General features: G+C 41.4%; 1 long non-coding RNA gene across 1 annotated transcript; it reads right to left on the bottom strand.

Moving 5' to 3' along the window:
• Window positions 1-2933: 2933 nt before the first annotated feature.
• Window positions 2934-14859, bottom strand: LOC142841814 (uncharacterized). Its single transcript, XR_012909099.1, has 2 exons — window positions 5532-14859; window positions 2934-4709 (listed from the first exon to the last, which is right to left on the bottom strand). It is a non-coding gene; the product is annotated as an uncharacterized LOC142841814 (long non-coding RNA).
• Between the last annotated feature and the right edge of the window lie 850 nt (window positions 14860-15709).

Below are 15709 nucleotides of genomic sequence, written 5' to 3'. Positions count from 1 at the left end.
AGTCCCTGAATCTGAACAGATGCACTAGGCCCCCACTTCCCCAAGCATATATGAGCAGCAAGGACTGCTGGAATGCTCTCAGACCAGAAGAACTTCCTGGAAGTGACACTCTCTAAACTATGGAGCTGCCTTCAAGTTGTGCAGTGTATTTCAGATTCCCAGCTTTAGTGAGCTATCATCCATGGGTGGGCTTTTGGTGATACAGCAGCTTTCATGTCACCTCTTTGCTGTAAGTAACTCTGATACAATTCATTGGTTCACCATGTTGAACTTAGGAGGTATCCTTAGTTTGATCTGTTGTTGGTTCCCTGTGTGGCATAAGTGGGTATTTGTCCAATTTTCTCTAGGAAAAGTGTCATACAACAACATACCCATGATCCCTCCTGTAAGAGTTAATGCAAAAAGCCTGTCAATCACTTGGAAAAGATAAAGTCCCTTAGGATAAGCTGTTTGTTCTAGGTACATAGATATAGCGTAAAGCCATTGTTCACTTTCACCTGCTGAGACTCCACTCTCCTCTGCAATGTCCCCTTTGGCCTTTGGCCATCCTTACCTCTTGATACTGGATTTTGCTCTACAATGGCCCCTTTGGCAACTGTCTACTTTCACCCTTTTGAGAATGCCCTTTGCTCTGCAATGATTTCTTTAGCCATCTGCTCTGATCTTTTGAGAGGTATTTCTACAGTGTAATAAACTGCCCATCTTCTACACTGTACTCTATCAATCTCATCTGAATTCTTTCAACAGTGATCACAAGGACCAAGGAGCTAAGGGGCATCCAGAGAGAGAGATACTGCTGACATTGTTGAGATCTGCTTTTGCAGTAATAGTGAATATAATTTGTAGGGTTTTGATTTTTTTAAATCTATTTCACCGTTGCGTCTAAAGTGAGTTTCTTATTTTTTCCCACCAAAATGGAAACTCTGTGAAGTGATACATATGTTAATTAGCTTGATTACATTATTCCAACATGTATATGTATATCAAAACATTGCATTAAGGTCTGGCTATGGTTTAGTGACAGACAAATCCCTTAGTATTGATGAGGCCCTGGGGTCTATCCTTAGTAGTATAAAAGAAATTGAACACCACACTAAATATTTACAACTTTTATTTGTCAATTATATCTCAATACATGTGTTATGGTATATCTGTTTTCTTTTCTTATAATTTATCTTATTTTTTTAAAAAGAAAACAAGTTATCTTTTTTTTTTTCATTTTACATACCAATCCCAGTTCCCACTCCCTCCCCTCCTCCCATTCCTTCCACCTTACTCCCACTCCAACCCCATCCACTCCTCAGAGAGGGTAAGGCACATTGCTTTGGGGAAGGTCCAAGGCTCTCCCTAATATATCTAGGCTGAGTAAGGTATCCATCCAAAGAGAATGAATTCCCAAAAAGCCAGTACAAACAGTAGGGATAAATCCTGGTGCCACTGCCAGTGGTCCCACAGTCTGCCCCAGTCATATAACTGTCACCCACATTCAGAGGGTCTAGTTTAGTGCTATGTTGGTTCCTTCTGTGTCTGACTGAAGTTGGTGAGCTTCCATTAGCTCAGGTAAACTGCTTCAGTGGGTGTCCCCATTATGGTCTTGACCTCTTTGCTCATATTCTCACTCATCCCACTCTTCAACTGGACTTTGGGAGCTCAGCCCACAGCCCCACTGTGGGTTCTGCCTCTGTTTCTGTCAGTTGCTGGATGAAGGTTCTATGGTGACATTTAACATATTCATCAGTCTGACTACAGGGCAAGGCCAGATCCTAGAGAAGCTAAGTAACAAGGTGAACCCTAAGAAAAATACACATAAATCAACCTGGAAAGGAGAAATAGATAAGACTGCCTGACAAAATTGGGAGCATGAAGATGGGGGGAGAAGAGAAAGCAGAAAAGGAAGAGGAGGGGAGAAGGGGAGGAGAACTTGAGGGAAAAGGATACATGAGATGGAGGAAGGACAGAGACGCGATCAAGGAAAGAGATATTTTGATTGAGGGAGCCATTATGGGCCTAGAAAGAAACCTGGCCCTAGAGAATTTCCCAAGAATCCACAAAGATGACCCCAGTTAAGCCCCTAAGCAATAGAGAAGAGGGTACAGCTGTTTTGTACAAGTACAACATGACTATCACCTTCATAAAGCCTAGATTGTTGTGACGACCTATCGAATACTTTAACTCCACAGTCATAGTAATAAAATAATCAAACTAACATATTAATAGCTAGGTTAATAATAATTATAATTGGATTGTTAGCATTAACTCTTAGAAGGAAGGTAACTACACCTTAACCCACTATTCCATACCTCTTGCCTGTATGTGGTCTTGGGAAGTTCTAGAGAATATAGGAAGGGAAAGGATGACTAAAGGCAAAACTCCAGCTATGAAGCATCTGTGAGTGGTCACACATGCTAGAGTGGATTCTTCAGTGAAATCAGTTGCACAAATAACCCATGCAGTGGTGACTCATGTTGGGATTGGACTTTGTTGATGATGCAGCTGCCCAATCACCCATGTTCCTGTAAGTAACTCCAATAAATCCATTGATATACCAAACTGAACTTAGGTGGAGTCAGGCTTTTACTTTCTAAGGGATACCCTATGTGGAATGAATAGTCATTTCTTTATCCCCACCCCACCCCAGGAAAAGTCACACAACAATGTAGTTTGATGTTTAATCCATTTTTTTCCAGTCACTTCATTTTTAGGGTCAGTGATGAATTTAACGTATGTATAAAACATCTTTGATGCTTTAAAATGAATAACACTAATGTTAACAGTATTCACATTATGGGAACATGGAATTTCTTAGAAAAGTTTAATGGTGTCCCCTCCACTTCTTTTTATGAGATTGTTTAAGAAGTGCTGATGCTAGACTTCCTTAAAGATTTATTAGAATTCAATAGTGAATCCATTCAGCCCTGTCTTTCCTTTCCTCTTTTTCTTTTCTTTTCTTTCTTTCTCTCTTTCTTTCTTTCTTTCTTTTTCTTTTTCTTTTAGTTTTTCAAGACAGGTTTTCTCTGTAGCTTTTGGAGCCTGTCCTGAAACTTGCTGTGTAGACCAGGGACTGGCCTTGAACTCATAGAGCTCCTCCTTTCTCTGCCTCTCAAGTGCTGGGATTAAAGACATGCACCAGTACCACCCAGCATCGCCTGACTTTCTATGTGGAAAGACTACAAACTCATTGCTTATTTTGAATTTCTTGAAGTTGTTCGTATTTCCTTGAATTCATGTTGGCAGGTCACATGGGTTCAGGAATATATCCATTTCTTTTAAGTTTTCTAACATTTTTTTAACAGTGCTAGGAATCAAATTTAGGGTTTTGAACACGCCAAACAAGCAGTCTACCACAGATCTACATCTCCAGTCCCAGTTTTCTAGCTTTTTTAGAATGTAAGGTAATAAAGTATCCCCTAAAGTCTCTCTGGATTTTATTAGAGTCTACTGTGAATTCAGAAATATATTGCTCAGTACTAAGTATTTTTGTAACTTCTTTTATTATACCATTATCTGATAAAATGTAAGTAATTCGATCTTTGCTTTGTTCCTGAATAGTTTTAGATAAAGGCCCCTGTGCTGCTGAGATTAATGCGTAGTTTCTATTAGTTGGATGGAATACTTTGTAAGTATCTGGAAAATGCGACTGCTCTATGGTGTTATTTACTCACGCCATTTCTTTGTAGATTTTTAGTTTGAAATGTGTCTAAAGATAAGAGTATTGAAATTTCTCACTGACTGGATCTAATATTTGGTGCAAAAAAATTGATAACATTCTAATATTCTTGACAAATTGTTCCTTCTATTAATGAGTAGTGATCTTTAGGTTGTCAAACCACATTTTCACTACTCACAGCCTGTTTTATATAAGGGATTTTTACCCATTCAGTTGAGTTTACACAGCCCAGGCCTTCTCTCCTGCGTTTTCATGGTGAGAATCCGTGGCTGGCAGCTACAGTTAGTAGGAGTAGTACCACAACTGGTTTCTGCTGGACCTGGCTCCTTCATTGTAGAGAAGTTTAGACTTGGCCTTTTTAGTTTTTTAGTCTTTCTTGCACATAAATAGGATGTATTATGTTTTTATCATGACATTTTTTTACTCACTGGCTCAGATATAGTGTTTAATCCACTATTTTACTTGTAAATTCTAATCCACCAATCTTACATAACTTAACGGAAAAGATATACACTGAACCATCAGTATACTACAAATAACAATATCAGTCTAAAATGGCACAAATATTATCTCATCACGCACATACATAAAAGTATTTCACCTATTACAAAAGTTCACTCAAGAATGCGTGTTATTAAGAATGAGTATTTTGATGGCTTAAATAATAAAATACAATTAATATAAAATATTAATGGCATTATCCCTTAACATTTAGCAATACAATCCTTTTCCTCAGCAAGCTCACTAAAAAGTTTATGAATATCTTTTCTGGAGTTTGGTTGGTTTTGATTTGAAATAAGGTTATACTGTGTTGTTCAGGATGGTCAACTTGTTTCTTTGACTCAAGTCTCCCAAGCAGCATGGATTACAAGCACAACCAAACTAGCATTTATGGAAATATGAAGAAATGACTCTTGATGTCCAGATGGTCTTGGGACTTCAGCTTGTCGCCAGATCCTAGGCAAGTTTTTCCAGTGTGGTGACATGTTGAATGTTGTTCCTCTTGACAGAGCTAATGGGCGGCATTTCTGGTTAAAATCACCTGATAGAAACAAACAAGTGTTACGATATGGCAGTCATAAGCCAAAAATAATGATTTCACTCCAATTGAGAAAATATCTTCCCACATACTATAGAATAAGCAGGACCACGTCTCTAAATAAACACCTCCTTCAGTCGTCAAGTTTCTAGAAATACCAGCTTTTCAGAGGCACACTTTATGAATTTGAGTTTTACTAGTTCTTTGAGACTTTGATCACATTTATCCCTCCTCCCCTAATTATTCCCACACATACCCACACATTTATCCCTCCCCCAACTATTCCAATATTACTCGAATATTTATTGCCTCCCAGAACTATCTCACACCTTTTCTCTCCACCTGACTTTTTGTCTTTTCAAAAGCACCTTAAGACCAGCTTATGCTACTCAAGTAGTTTCGGATATGAGGTCTTCCGATGGATCATGGTCAACTTATCAGGGGCTCCAGTCCTAAAAGAAAACTGTCCTTTCCTCGCCCAGAAGCTAACAATTGCCAATAGTTCCAAGTAATAGAGATTAATACCCACATATTTTCAACTGCATAGTATTTGTAGTACTTAATAAAGATGCCAGTCCATAGGATATCCCAGTTTTCTTTCCTGTGAGCTAGAGCTAGACATTGAAAGTATTGTAGTGGGTTTACGAGAAGCTAATGGAGAAGATGGATTGGTTCTAGCTCTCTTTGATCTGGCAATAAGTGTGTATTTCCACAGTTAGGTTAGTATTATCCCTGCTTTGTGCAGTATATCCATGCTTTTTTGGTAGGTATTTTAGGCAAAAAGACAGGCCAGACAGTTTGGTAGAAGTCACGAAAACTACTTACCTGTAATTACGGTGTGGAGGTCTATAAGGAATACCAAACGTCAAGCCTGAAGGAAATCCAGGTACAAATGTCCCAAGATGTTTCTCAGAGTATAAGACGACATAATGTTGAGTAAAGTGGAGTTCAGAGATCCAGGGATATTTTAAAGAAAAAAGAGCAAGTATGAATAAAAGTAATACATAATAGTCATTTTTAGACAGATTCTTATCATGCAACCTACACTGGGCTGTAGTCCTATTGCTGTGGTCTTTTTAGTGCTAAGATGACAGGAGTATACCACCAAGGTGAGCACTCATAGTATTCATATGAAAAGAGTATTTCAGCCACAGGTGACTTTTTACAAGGTATAAGCCGCAGTTTTCTTGGTAGGTTTGGTCTGATGAGGGGGCTGGGTTGAGACAGACAGACATCCCCAGATCCTTTATCCTAGGCAGTCATTGGCTTTGCCCCCAGAAAGCCTCACTCTACTCTAATGAATTCCTGATATTTTAAGGGGGGAGGTTGATGATTGTTTCTGCGATCTCTTCACCTTTTAGAGAATAGTTCCTGACTTGGCCATTGTCTTACCACAATTACAATATGTTCTCCATGCTACACTTGCAGTCCTCTTCTCGGCTTGAATACAGTCAGGATACAGAGTAAAAAGCCAAAACATACAGCATGAAAAGGGGATACATACATATAAATAGGCGTAGGTAGAAATGCAAAACCCCACAGAAGAGAACAAAGTGGGTTCATCTACTTGGCTGTCCTTGCCTAGAACTTTGTTCCAATTAGTGTATTCTTTATGTTTCTCTATATTCTCTCAAGCCATGGGTGAAGCTAGAAAAGTGGGAAGCAGCAGGATAGAATCGCACTTTCACTACAAGGAAACCTTCCCTGTACTGAAGTGGTGAGAACTGTTGTAAAGGAATCCTGAGGTAGAAGAGGTGTAGGAGGAGCAAGTGCAGAGACTTTATGTATGGCAGCATAAGTACTAGAGTTAATAAGACCATATTGTATTTAGTTTTTTTATGAAATAAGTGGATTTTAGCTGCTTTCATCACAAAAAAGCAGGTATGCAAGATAATATATCTATTAATTCATCTTGCTGTAAAGATTTATTTATTATGTGAATGTCATAACGCTCAGATACATGTATCAAAGAGCTGCTAGCTAGCACTGTAGTAGGATAGTGAGTTCAAGACCACCCTGACTGATGAGATAATATCTCAGTACAAACACACAAAGAGCTGCTATGGTCAAATAAGATACACAATCAAAAAAATCTTCAGTGATCAGAGCAGAAATGGCCAGAGAGGGAAGAGAAAACTTTCTGTGGTCACCAAAACAGACACACTGACAGCAAATCTAACAGGAGAAATCCTAGATTTAAAATCATTGTTTACTTGACAAAGTAGCTATGGATGCAGAAACTGAGGAAACCAAAACTAGAATGTGACAAAAATAAATAAGACTGAACAGGAACGGAGTAAGAAGTTTTCCTAAATCGTAAACAGCAAGGACTGTTCTGTGGGAAGTCTGCTCTCATGATCAAAGCTGCCATGATTTGAAAAGCTATGATAACAGGGAAAAAAAACCAATTCTGTAACAAAGACAGCTGTAGTTTTGGGGATACAAAAAGGTATATGGTTTTTTATGGAAGGAACTATAGCATATAGCATTCAAAGGTCAAGCTCATAACCAGAGCAGAGAGCCTTTGAAAGGCACGAGCAAGGAATGGCTTTTTACATTATCAAAGTAGATGCGCACGAGAAAAGCATGAAAATGAAGAACTTATTTCTTGGCCAGAGATGGAAACTTTTTTCTGACCAACTTTGTTGAGCCTATGGAAGAGGAGAAGCAGGAAAAATTCCTTAAGGAGAGTGGATACAAACTGGGAAGCTATGGTAATGGAAAACTTCTTGTTTTACCAATCAACTTTAGCTCATGATGAAATAGATTTGGAAGGCATTTCACAGCTACAACCTTGCACTGAATGACACAACATAGAAGTTGAGCATCACTTTCTTGTCAACAGCATCTATATCTAGGGAAAGACATAGTGATAGATGACTTATTCCAGTACTAAAGCAGCAACAGGGAGGATGTGACTGCAGAGAATGCACTTTATTGCCAGAGTAGTTGTGAGTTAGAAACATATAGGCATGGAAAATTATAACATAATTTTTAAAACCCGTATGAGTGAACAAGTCATGTTCTCTTTGCAACTAGAATTTTTAATGATTATACAAGAGTGAGGATTGGATTCTTTCTCTTATGGATACTCATTTTGAGTAATAAATTGATATGAAAAATGCACCAAGGAGCTGTGGTTAGTAAAGACATGAGATAGAAGGTTTATTTCCTAACAATACTATCTATGGTAGAAAATATAACATGCAGAATATATTTCATGGTGCAGATAGGAAAATGGTAGCTGCTTTTCATCACCAAATAGTTATTGCTGTGGTAAGGGAACATTAAAAAAATATGGCATTGAAAGATGTGGATATTGAAGATTTCCATAGGTATCAGAGAAATTTATCTGGGAAAGACAAGAATATGGAGTAGATATTATTATTTGAAGTCAGCTATAACTTGAGAAGACATAAATATTGAAGATTGTTGTGCAGCCAAAATGAATACAGCCAAGGAAGACATATAAATACAATAATTCCTTCCTGACTAGAATAAATAATGATGGTGAAGATGCAGAAATGGTAAACTTCCTTTGGAACCTACATGACATGACCTCTTTGGAAGTGGCTGAGTTTAGAGATTTACTTCCTGGCCAGAGCAGATAAAAGCTGGCTACGGAACACTTTTTTAATAATCAAAGCAGAAAGAGCTGGAATAGTAAAATGCAGAGACTATCTTTCATGATTAATACAGCTTTTAATGTGGAAAACATCACATGGAAACCTTTTTCTTTAAAAATAGAGTAAAAAAGAGATGAAGGGGTCATGGAGATCAGACCAGCAATGCCTATGAAAAACATGACAGAGGAACCATTAAACACCAAACAGGTAATCATTATGTCCAAGGAAACTTTGTAATAGCAAAGACACACAGCTGAAATGTGTCTTTCATTGTTAGACCAGACAATGTAGGGAAAAACATGGAAATGAAAGATATCCTTCGGTCAAGAATTTATAGTTGAAAAACATACAAAGCTGGAACAACTAGAAAATTCTATTCCTACACAGGAGTGTTAAGACAGAAAACTTGGAAACTGTCTGGCAGATACTGGAAAAATAATTTCACAGGAACCAAGCAAATGCTAACCAACAAAAAAGACCTGGTGATGGACCCCAAATAATTAGCTACCACAATTAGCCATATACACTAACCTCAGCATGGCCATGTATCTGGCATCTGCCTAACCTGAAGAGTGATCCAGATGTTCACCCACCTGTTCGGCCTAAAAGTCCCAGGTCTATTCTGGTTCTCATAGCTTGTCAATCAAATGAGCCAGGTAAGTGCTCCTGAACCCAGCATGACCCTGTCCTTCATATTCCCAGGCATAGAAAACAGCAATCAGCACACTACCACAGCAGACTGAGAGACTCCTACAAAACTGACCAATCTTTATATGCCTATGATTAGCTGGTATCTTGCACTCTGCACACTAGACAATCAATGAGACTGATCCAGCATCCTGCTTTCCAACAAATAACCATCCACCATCATTGACCTCATTCACTAGGACAGAGACCTTGCTGTGGGCATAGACCTTACACTTTCCATTCATGGAGAGTAATTCAGGCCCTGACCTACATACTGTCTGATGACCATAACAGAGTAGGTTTTAACCCTCCTCATGCTGAGACCATTTAGCAAAATTTCTCGTGTTCTAGTGAACACAGACAGTAAAATCATTTCCATTGGATCGTCCTAACATCAGTTTTGCTGGTGTTATGAATCGTCATGTAAATTGCATTGCTTCAGATGGTCTTTGGGAGGGTGACTTCCCACAGGTTGAGTATAACTGCCCTAAGAAAAGGTCTCTATAGGATTTCACAGCACCAAGCCAGGTGAATGTCCAGATCAGATGATTTCGCAATCAGTCACTTTGACACTGAGTTGATGTAGTCTGAACACCAACACAGTCTAGAGAGAAATCAATAACCCTGTGACTGCCCCGGTACCTTGAACTCCTAGGCCGAACTGGAGTATTGGAGTCTGCATGGATGCATCTGGCATATTTTCACCCACGGTCTGGCCTTCTTAGAATGTGACCATAACACACATGTATGTGGCACCAAAAGAACTGTGCAAAATGCTGTCCGGGTGACTGTCAAACATGTCACAGTCACTCTACTATATGGGAATTTTTAGAAAGTGCTGCTGTAATACAGACTGCATGCGAGCTTAGCCATGGAGTCTTCTAGTAATGGATCCTCCCTCAATGGCTCACTCTCTTAGGTGTAGCTGGGCTGTCCTCTATTCATTTTTGTCCACAAAATGAATTTTGCTCATTTAAGCCATGAGCAGTGAGTGCCACATGTCCACAGCTTCTCACAGTGCCATAGGCCCACATCTCACAGATCCTCAAAATCCTGTGATCCATTCCAGCAAAGTGAGGATCCTAGAACTGCCTTCATAGGCCATGTTCCCATTCTCCCAGTCTAGATGGCTATGCACACCATGGGCACTAGACCAGCAAGGGGAGAGCTCTAGTCACATACATGGCTTTCCCTGAACACAACACAAAGCAGAGTTGAGGACCCAGGTTCTGTAGGCCAGTCCAGTATGATGAGACCAGGACACATGATTGCAGGCCACCAGCACAGGGCAGGGCCTTTCCTTGGTCTCACAACATGTGCATCAGTCAAGCCAGATTTGAACCTGGTTCCTCTCATGCTCATGAATTTTCCCCTCAGTAGGTTGTGTTGAGACCCACAATTCCTCCTGCATCCCAAAACCCAGACAAATTTTCATCCTCCATGTACCCATCCTCACTAGGTGTCCCAGCTGGTATGGCATAGTTTTTGAACCTTACCATTGAGTTGGGGTATTTTGGTCCTCACCTTTCTCAAATTTGAATCATTTAAAATCAGCTGGGATCCTTTGGTTCCCAGTCAGACAGGCCTCAATCATTGTCTGAAGCTTTAACCTTAGTCATTTTATCCATATCCTCTCGGGATACCTGTCTATGGTCCAGGAACGTGTGCAACACCAAAGCCTCCTGTGTGACCCAAATAACCATCACCCACATTGACCTGACTATCCCAGGACAGAGACCTTACTGTGGGAATAGGCCTTACACTTTCCATTCATGGAGAACGACCCAGACCCTAACCTATCAACTATATGAAGACCATAAGACAGTGGGTTTCAACACTCCTCATGCTGCTACCCTTTAGCAAAATTTCTCGTGTTCTGGTGAACACAGAGAGTAAAATGATTTCCATTGGTACATCCTAACTGCAGTTTTGCTGCTGTTATGAATCGTCATGTAAATAGTCATTGCATTGCTTCAGATGGTCATTAGGAGGGACGCTTCCCATAGGTTGAGAACACATCCCTAAGAAAATGTCTCTGTAGGATTTCAGAGCACCTAGCCATGTGAGGGTCAAGATCCCATGATTTCTCAATCATTCTCTTTGACACCAAGCTGATGTAGTTTGCACACCAACATAGTAAAGAGAGGGACCAATAAGCCAGTGTCTCCCTGACTACCTTAAACTCCTAGGCCAAGCTTGAATATTGAAGTCTGCATGGCTGCATCTTGTGGATTCTTGCCCACAGTCTAAACTTCTTAGAATGTGACCTTAGCCCACATGTTTGTGGAACCAAAAAAACTGTGCAAAATCCTGTCTGGGTGACTGTCAAATATGCCACAATCACCCTACTTACTGTATAGGGATTTCTAGCAAGTGCTGTTGTCATACAAATTGCATCCCAGCTCAACCATAGAGTTTTCTAGTAATGGATCCTCCCACACTGGCTCACACCCTTAAATCTATATGGGGCTATGCTCTAGACATTCAGGCCATGAGCAGTGAGGGCCATATGTCCACAGCTAATCAATGTGCCATAGGCCCAGGTGTCAGTGATGGCCCATATTGTGCAATCCATTCCAGCAAGGTGAAGATCCCAGAACTGCCTTCACAGGTCATGTTCCCATTCTCCCAGTCTAGATGGCCATGCACACCTTGTGCACTAGACCAACAAGTGGAGAGCTCTAGTCACAAACATGGCTTCCCCTGAACAGAACACAAAGCAGAGCTGAGGACCCAGGTTCTGTAGGCCAGTCCAGTATGATGAGACCAGGACACATGATTGCAGGCCACCAGCACAGGGCAGGGCCTTTCCTTGGTCTCACAACATGTGCATTATCCAAGCCAGATTTGAACCTGGTTCCTCTCATGCTCATGCATTTCCCCTCAGCAGGCTGTGTGGGGACCCACAACTCCTCCCAGACACATTTTCACCTCCCATTTTTCTGTCCATCATGAGGTACCCCAAGGATGTTGCACAATTTTTTGAACCTGACCACTTAGTTGGGGGCATTTTGGCTCTCATCCCCAAATTTTAATCATATAGCATCACCTGAGATCCTTTGGATCCCAGTAAGACCAACGTCAGAGTTTGTTTGAAGCTTTGCCTTCACCCATAAAATCCACATCCTCTAGGGATGCTCGTGTGTGGTCCAGAAGTTTGTGCACACCAATGCTTCTCGATTGACCAAGAAATTCAACCACCATCATTATCCCCACTCTCCCAGGACAGAGAACTTGAGGAGGCATAGGCCTTACACTTTCAATTCATAGAGAGCGTTTCAGCCTGTAAACCACCTACTTCATAAAGAACTAAAGACAGTGGCTTTCAACCCTCCTCATGCTACAACCCTTTAGCAAAGTTTCTCATGTTCTGGTGACCACCAACTGTAAAATTACTTTCATTGAAACATCCTAACTACAATTTTGCAGTTGTTATGAATCATAACAGACATATCCTAACTGAAATTTTGCTGGTGCTATGATTCATACCAGACATATCTTTACTTCAGATAGTCTTTGGGAGGGTAGCTTCCCACTGGTTGACAGAAATTGTCATAAAAAGGGCTCTGTAGGATTTCACAGCAGCGAGCCAGGTGAGTGTACAGATCCCATGATTTCTCAGTCTCTGTTAAACATACTCCATGCACATGTATTCTGCACACCAGAAGAGTTCTGAGAGGGACCAATATGCCCTCGACTCTGCCACTAGCGTAAACTCTTAGGCCAAGCTGAAATCTTGGAGTCTAACTGCCAGCATTTCGAGGATTCTCGTCCCTGCTTTGGCTTTGTTACAGTGTGACATTACCACATATGTTTGTGGCTTCAAAATTACTATGCAAACTCTTGTCCTGTAATGGCCTTATGTGCCACAGTCAACATTCAATGTGGGGACTTCAAGGAAAGGCTGGTGTCATACAGACTTCATTCCAGCTCAGCCTTGGAGTTTTCTGGATACATAACTTCCTACACTGGCTCATGCTCTTAGGCCTAGCTGGCACAGTTCACCAGGCATTCAGGCTCTGAGCAGTGAAATCTGTGTGTGCATAGCTCCTCATATAATTCCCTAGACCCAGTTCTCACAGATCACCCTTATCCTGAGATCCATTCCAGCAAAGTGAGGATCCCAGAGCTGACTTCACAGGCCATGTTCCCATTCTCCCAGTCTAGATGGCTATGCACACCGTGTGCTCTAGACCATCAAAGGGGAGAGTTCCAGTAACAAACATGGCTTCCCCTGAACACAACACAAAGCAGAGCTGAGGACCCAGGTTCTGTAGGCCAGTCCAGTATGATGAGACCAGGACACATGATTGCAGGCCACCAGCACAGGGCAGGGCCTTTCCTTGGTCTCACAACATGTGCATCAGCCAAGCCAGCTTTAAACCTGGTTCCTCTCATGCTCATGTATTCTCCCCTCAGCAAGCTGTGTGGGGACCCACAATTCTCCCCCATAACAAAACCCAGACACATTTTCATCCTCCATGTACGCATCCTTCACTAGGTGGCTCAGCTGGTGTTGCACAGTTTTGAACCTTAACATTGAGTTGGGGCATTTTGGTCCTCACTTTTCTCAGATTTGAATCATTTGAAATAAGATGGGATCCTTTGGTTTCAAGTCAGACAGGCCTCAATCATTGTCTGAAGCTTTAACCTTAGCCATGTCATCTACATCTTCTTGGGATGCCTGTCTATGGTCCAGGAGCCTGTGCAACACCAAAGCCTCCTGTGTGACCCAAATAACTGTCCACCACTATTGACCTCATCCACTAGGACAGAGACCTTGCTATGGGCATAGACCTTACACTTTCCATTCATGGAGAGTGACCCAGGTCCTAACCTATGTACAATCTACTGTCCATAAGATAGTGGGTTTTAATCCTCCTCATGTTGAGACCATTTAGCAAAATTTCTCATGTTCTGGTGAACACAGACAGTAAAATCATTTTAACTGGATCGTCCTAACATCAGTTTTGCTGGTGTTATGAATTGTCATATAAATTGCATTGCTTCAGATGGTCTTTGGGAGGGTGGCTTCCCACAGGTTAAGTATAACTGCCCTAAGAAAAGGTCTCTATAGTATTTCATAGCACCAAGCCAGGTGAATGTACAGATCCCATGATTAGGCAATCAGTTACTTTGACACCAAGTTGATGTAGTCTGAACACCAACACAGTCTAGAGAGGAATCAATAAGCCGGTTATTATCCCACTACCTTAAACTCCGGGTTCAAGCTGGAATATTTGAGTCTGCATGGATACATCTCATGGAATCTCACCTACGGTCCTGAATTCTTAGAATGGGACGATTACCCAAATGTATGTGGAACCAAAGAACTGTGCAAAATACTGTCAGGGTGATTGTCGAAAATGTCACAGCCACCCTAATTTATAGAAGTTTCTAGAAAGTACCGCTGTCATATAGACTGCATGCCAGCTTAGCCATGGAGTCTTATACTAATGGATCCTCTCACATTGGCTCACACACTTATACGTAGCTGAACAGTACTCTATTCATTTTTGCCTACAAAAATGACTTTTGCTCATTCTAACCATGAGAGTGAGTGCCACATGTCCACACCTTCTCACAGTGCAGTAAGCCCAGGTTACACAGATTTCCAATATCCTGTGATCTATTCCATCAAATTGAGGATGCCAGAACTACCATCAAAGGCCATGTTCCCATTCTCCCAGACAGGATGGCTATGCACAACTTGTGAACTAGACGAGCAAGGGAGGAGCTCTGGTTACAAACATGGCTTCCCCTGAATAACACACAAAACAGAGCTGAGGACCCAGGTTCTGTCTGCCAGTCCAATGTGATGAGACCAGGACATATGATTGCAGGCCACCAGCACAGGGCAGGGCCTTTCTCTGGTCTCACATCATGTGCTCATGCAGGCCAGTTTTAAACCTGGTTCCTCTCATGCTCATGCATTCTCCCCACAACAGACTGTGTGGGGACCCACAATGCCTCCCCGATCCCCAAACAGGCACAGACACATTTTCACCCCCCACATACCCATCCGGCACTCGGTGGTCCACTGGTGTTGCACAGATTAATTTTGAAACAGACCACTGTATTTAGGCATTTCTGGCCTCACTGTCACCAAATTTGACAATTTAGAATCAGCTGGTTTCCTTTGTTTCACAATCAGACAGTCCTCAGAGGTTGTCTGAAGATTTGCTCTCACCCATGGCATCCACATCCTCTAGGGATGCCTGTCCATGGTCCAGAAGTCTGTGCAACACCAAAACCTTCTGAGTGACCAGGATATTCAACCACCACCGTTGTCCCCACTCTCCCAGGACAGAGTCCTTGATTACGGCATTGGGCTTACACTTTTATTCATAGAAAGCGTTCCAGTCTGTAATCCACCGAACTAACGACAGTGTGTTTCAACCCTCCTCATGCTGTGACCCTTTAGCAAAGTTTCTCATGTTCTGGTGACCACTAGCCGTAAAATTATTTTCATTGGAAAGTCCTTACCGCAATTTTGCAATTGTTATGAATCATAACAGACATATCATAACTGCAATTTTGTTGGTGCTATGAATTGTCACAGGCATGTCTTTGCTGCAGATGGTTTTTTGGGAGGGTTGATTCCCACTGTTTGACAGCAACTGCCATAAAAGGGCTCTGTAGGATTTCACAGCACTGAGTCAGGTATGTGTCCAGATCCCATTATTTCTA

The sequence above is a fragment of the Microtus pennsylvanicus genome, chromosome X (assembly GCF_037038515.1).
Source record: "Microtus pennsylvanicus isolate mMicPen1 chromosome X, mMicPen1.hap1, whole genome shotgun sequence".
Classification (NCBI taxonomy): domain Eukaryota; kingdom Metazoa; phylum Chordata; class Mammalia; order Rodentia; family Cricetidae; genus Microtus; species Microtus pennsylvanicus.
The sequence above is the reverse complement of the archived record's forward strand: the minus strand, read 5'-3'. Positions and strand labels throughout refer to the sequence as shown.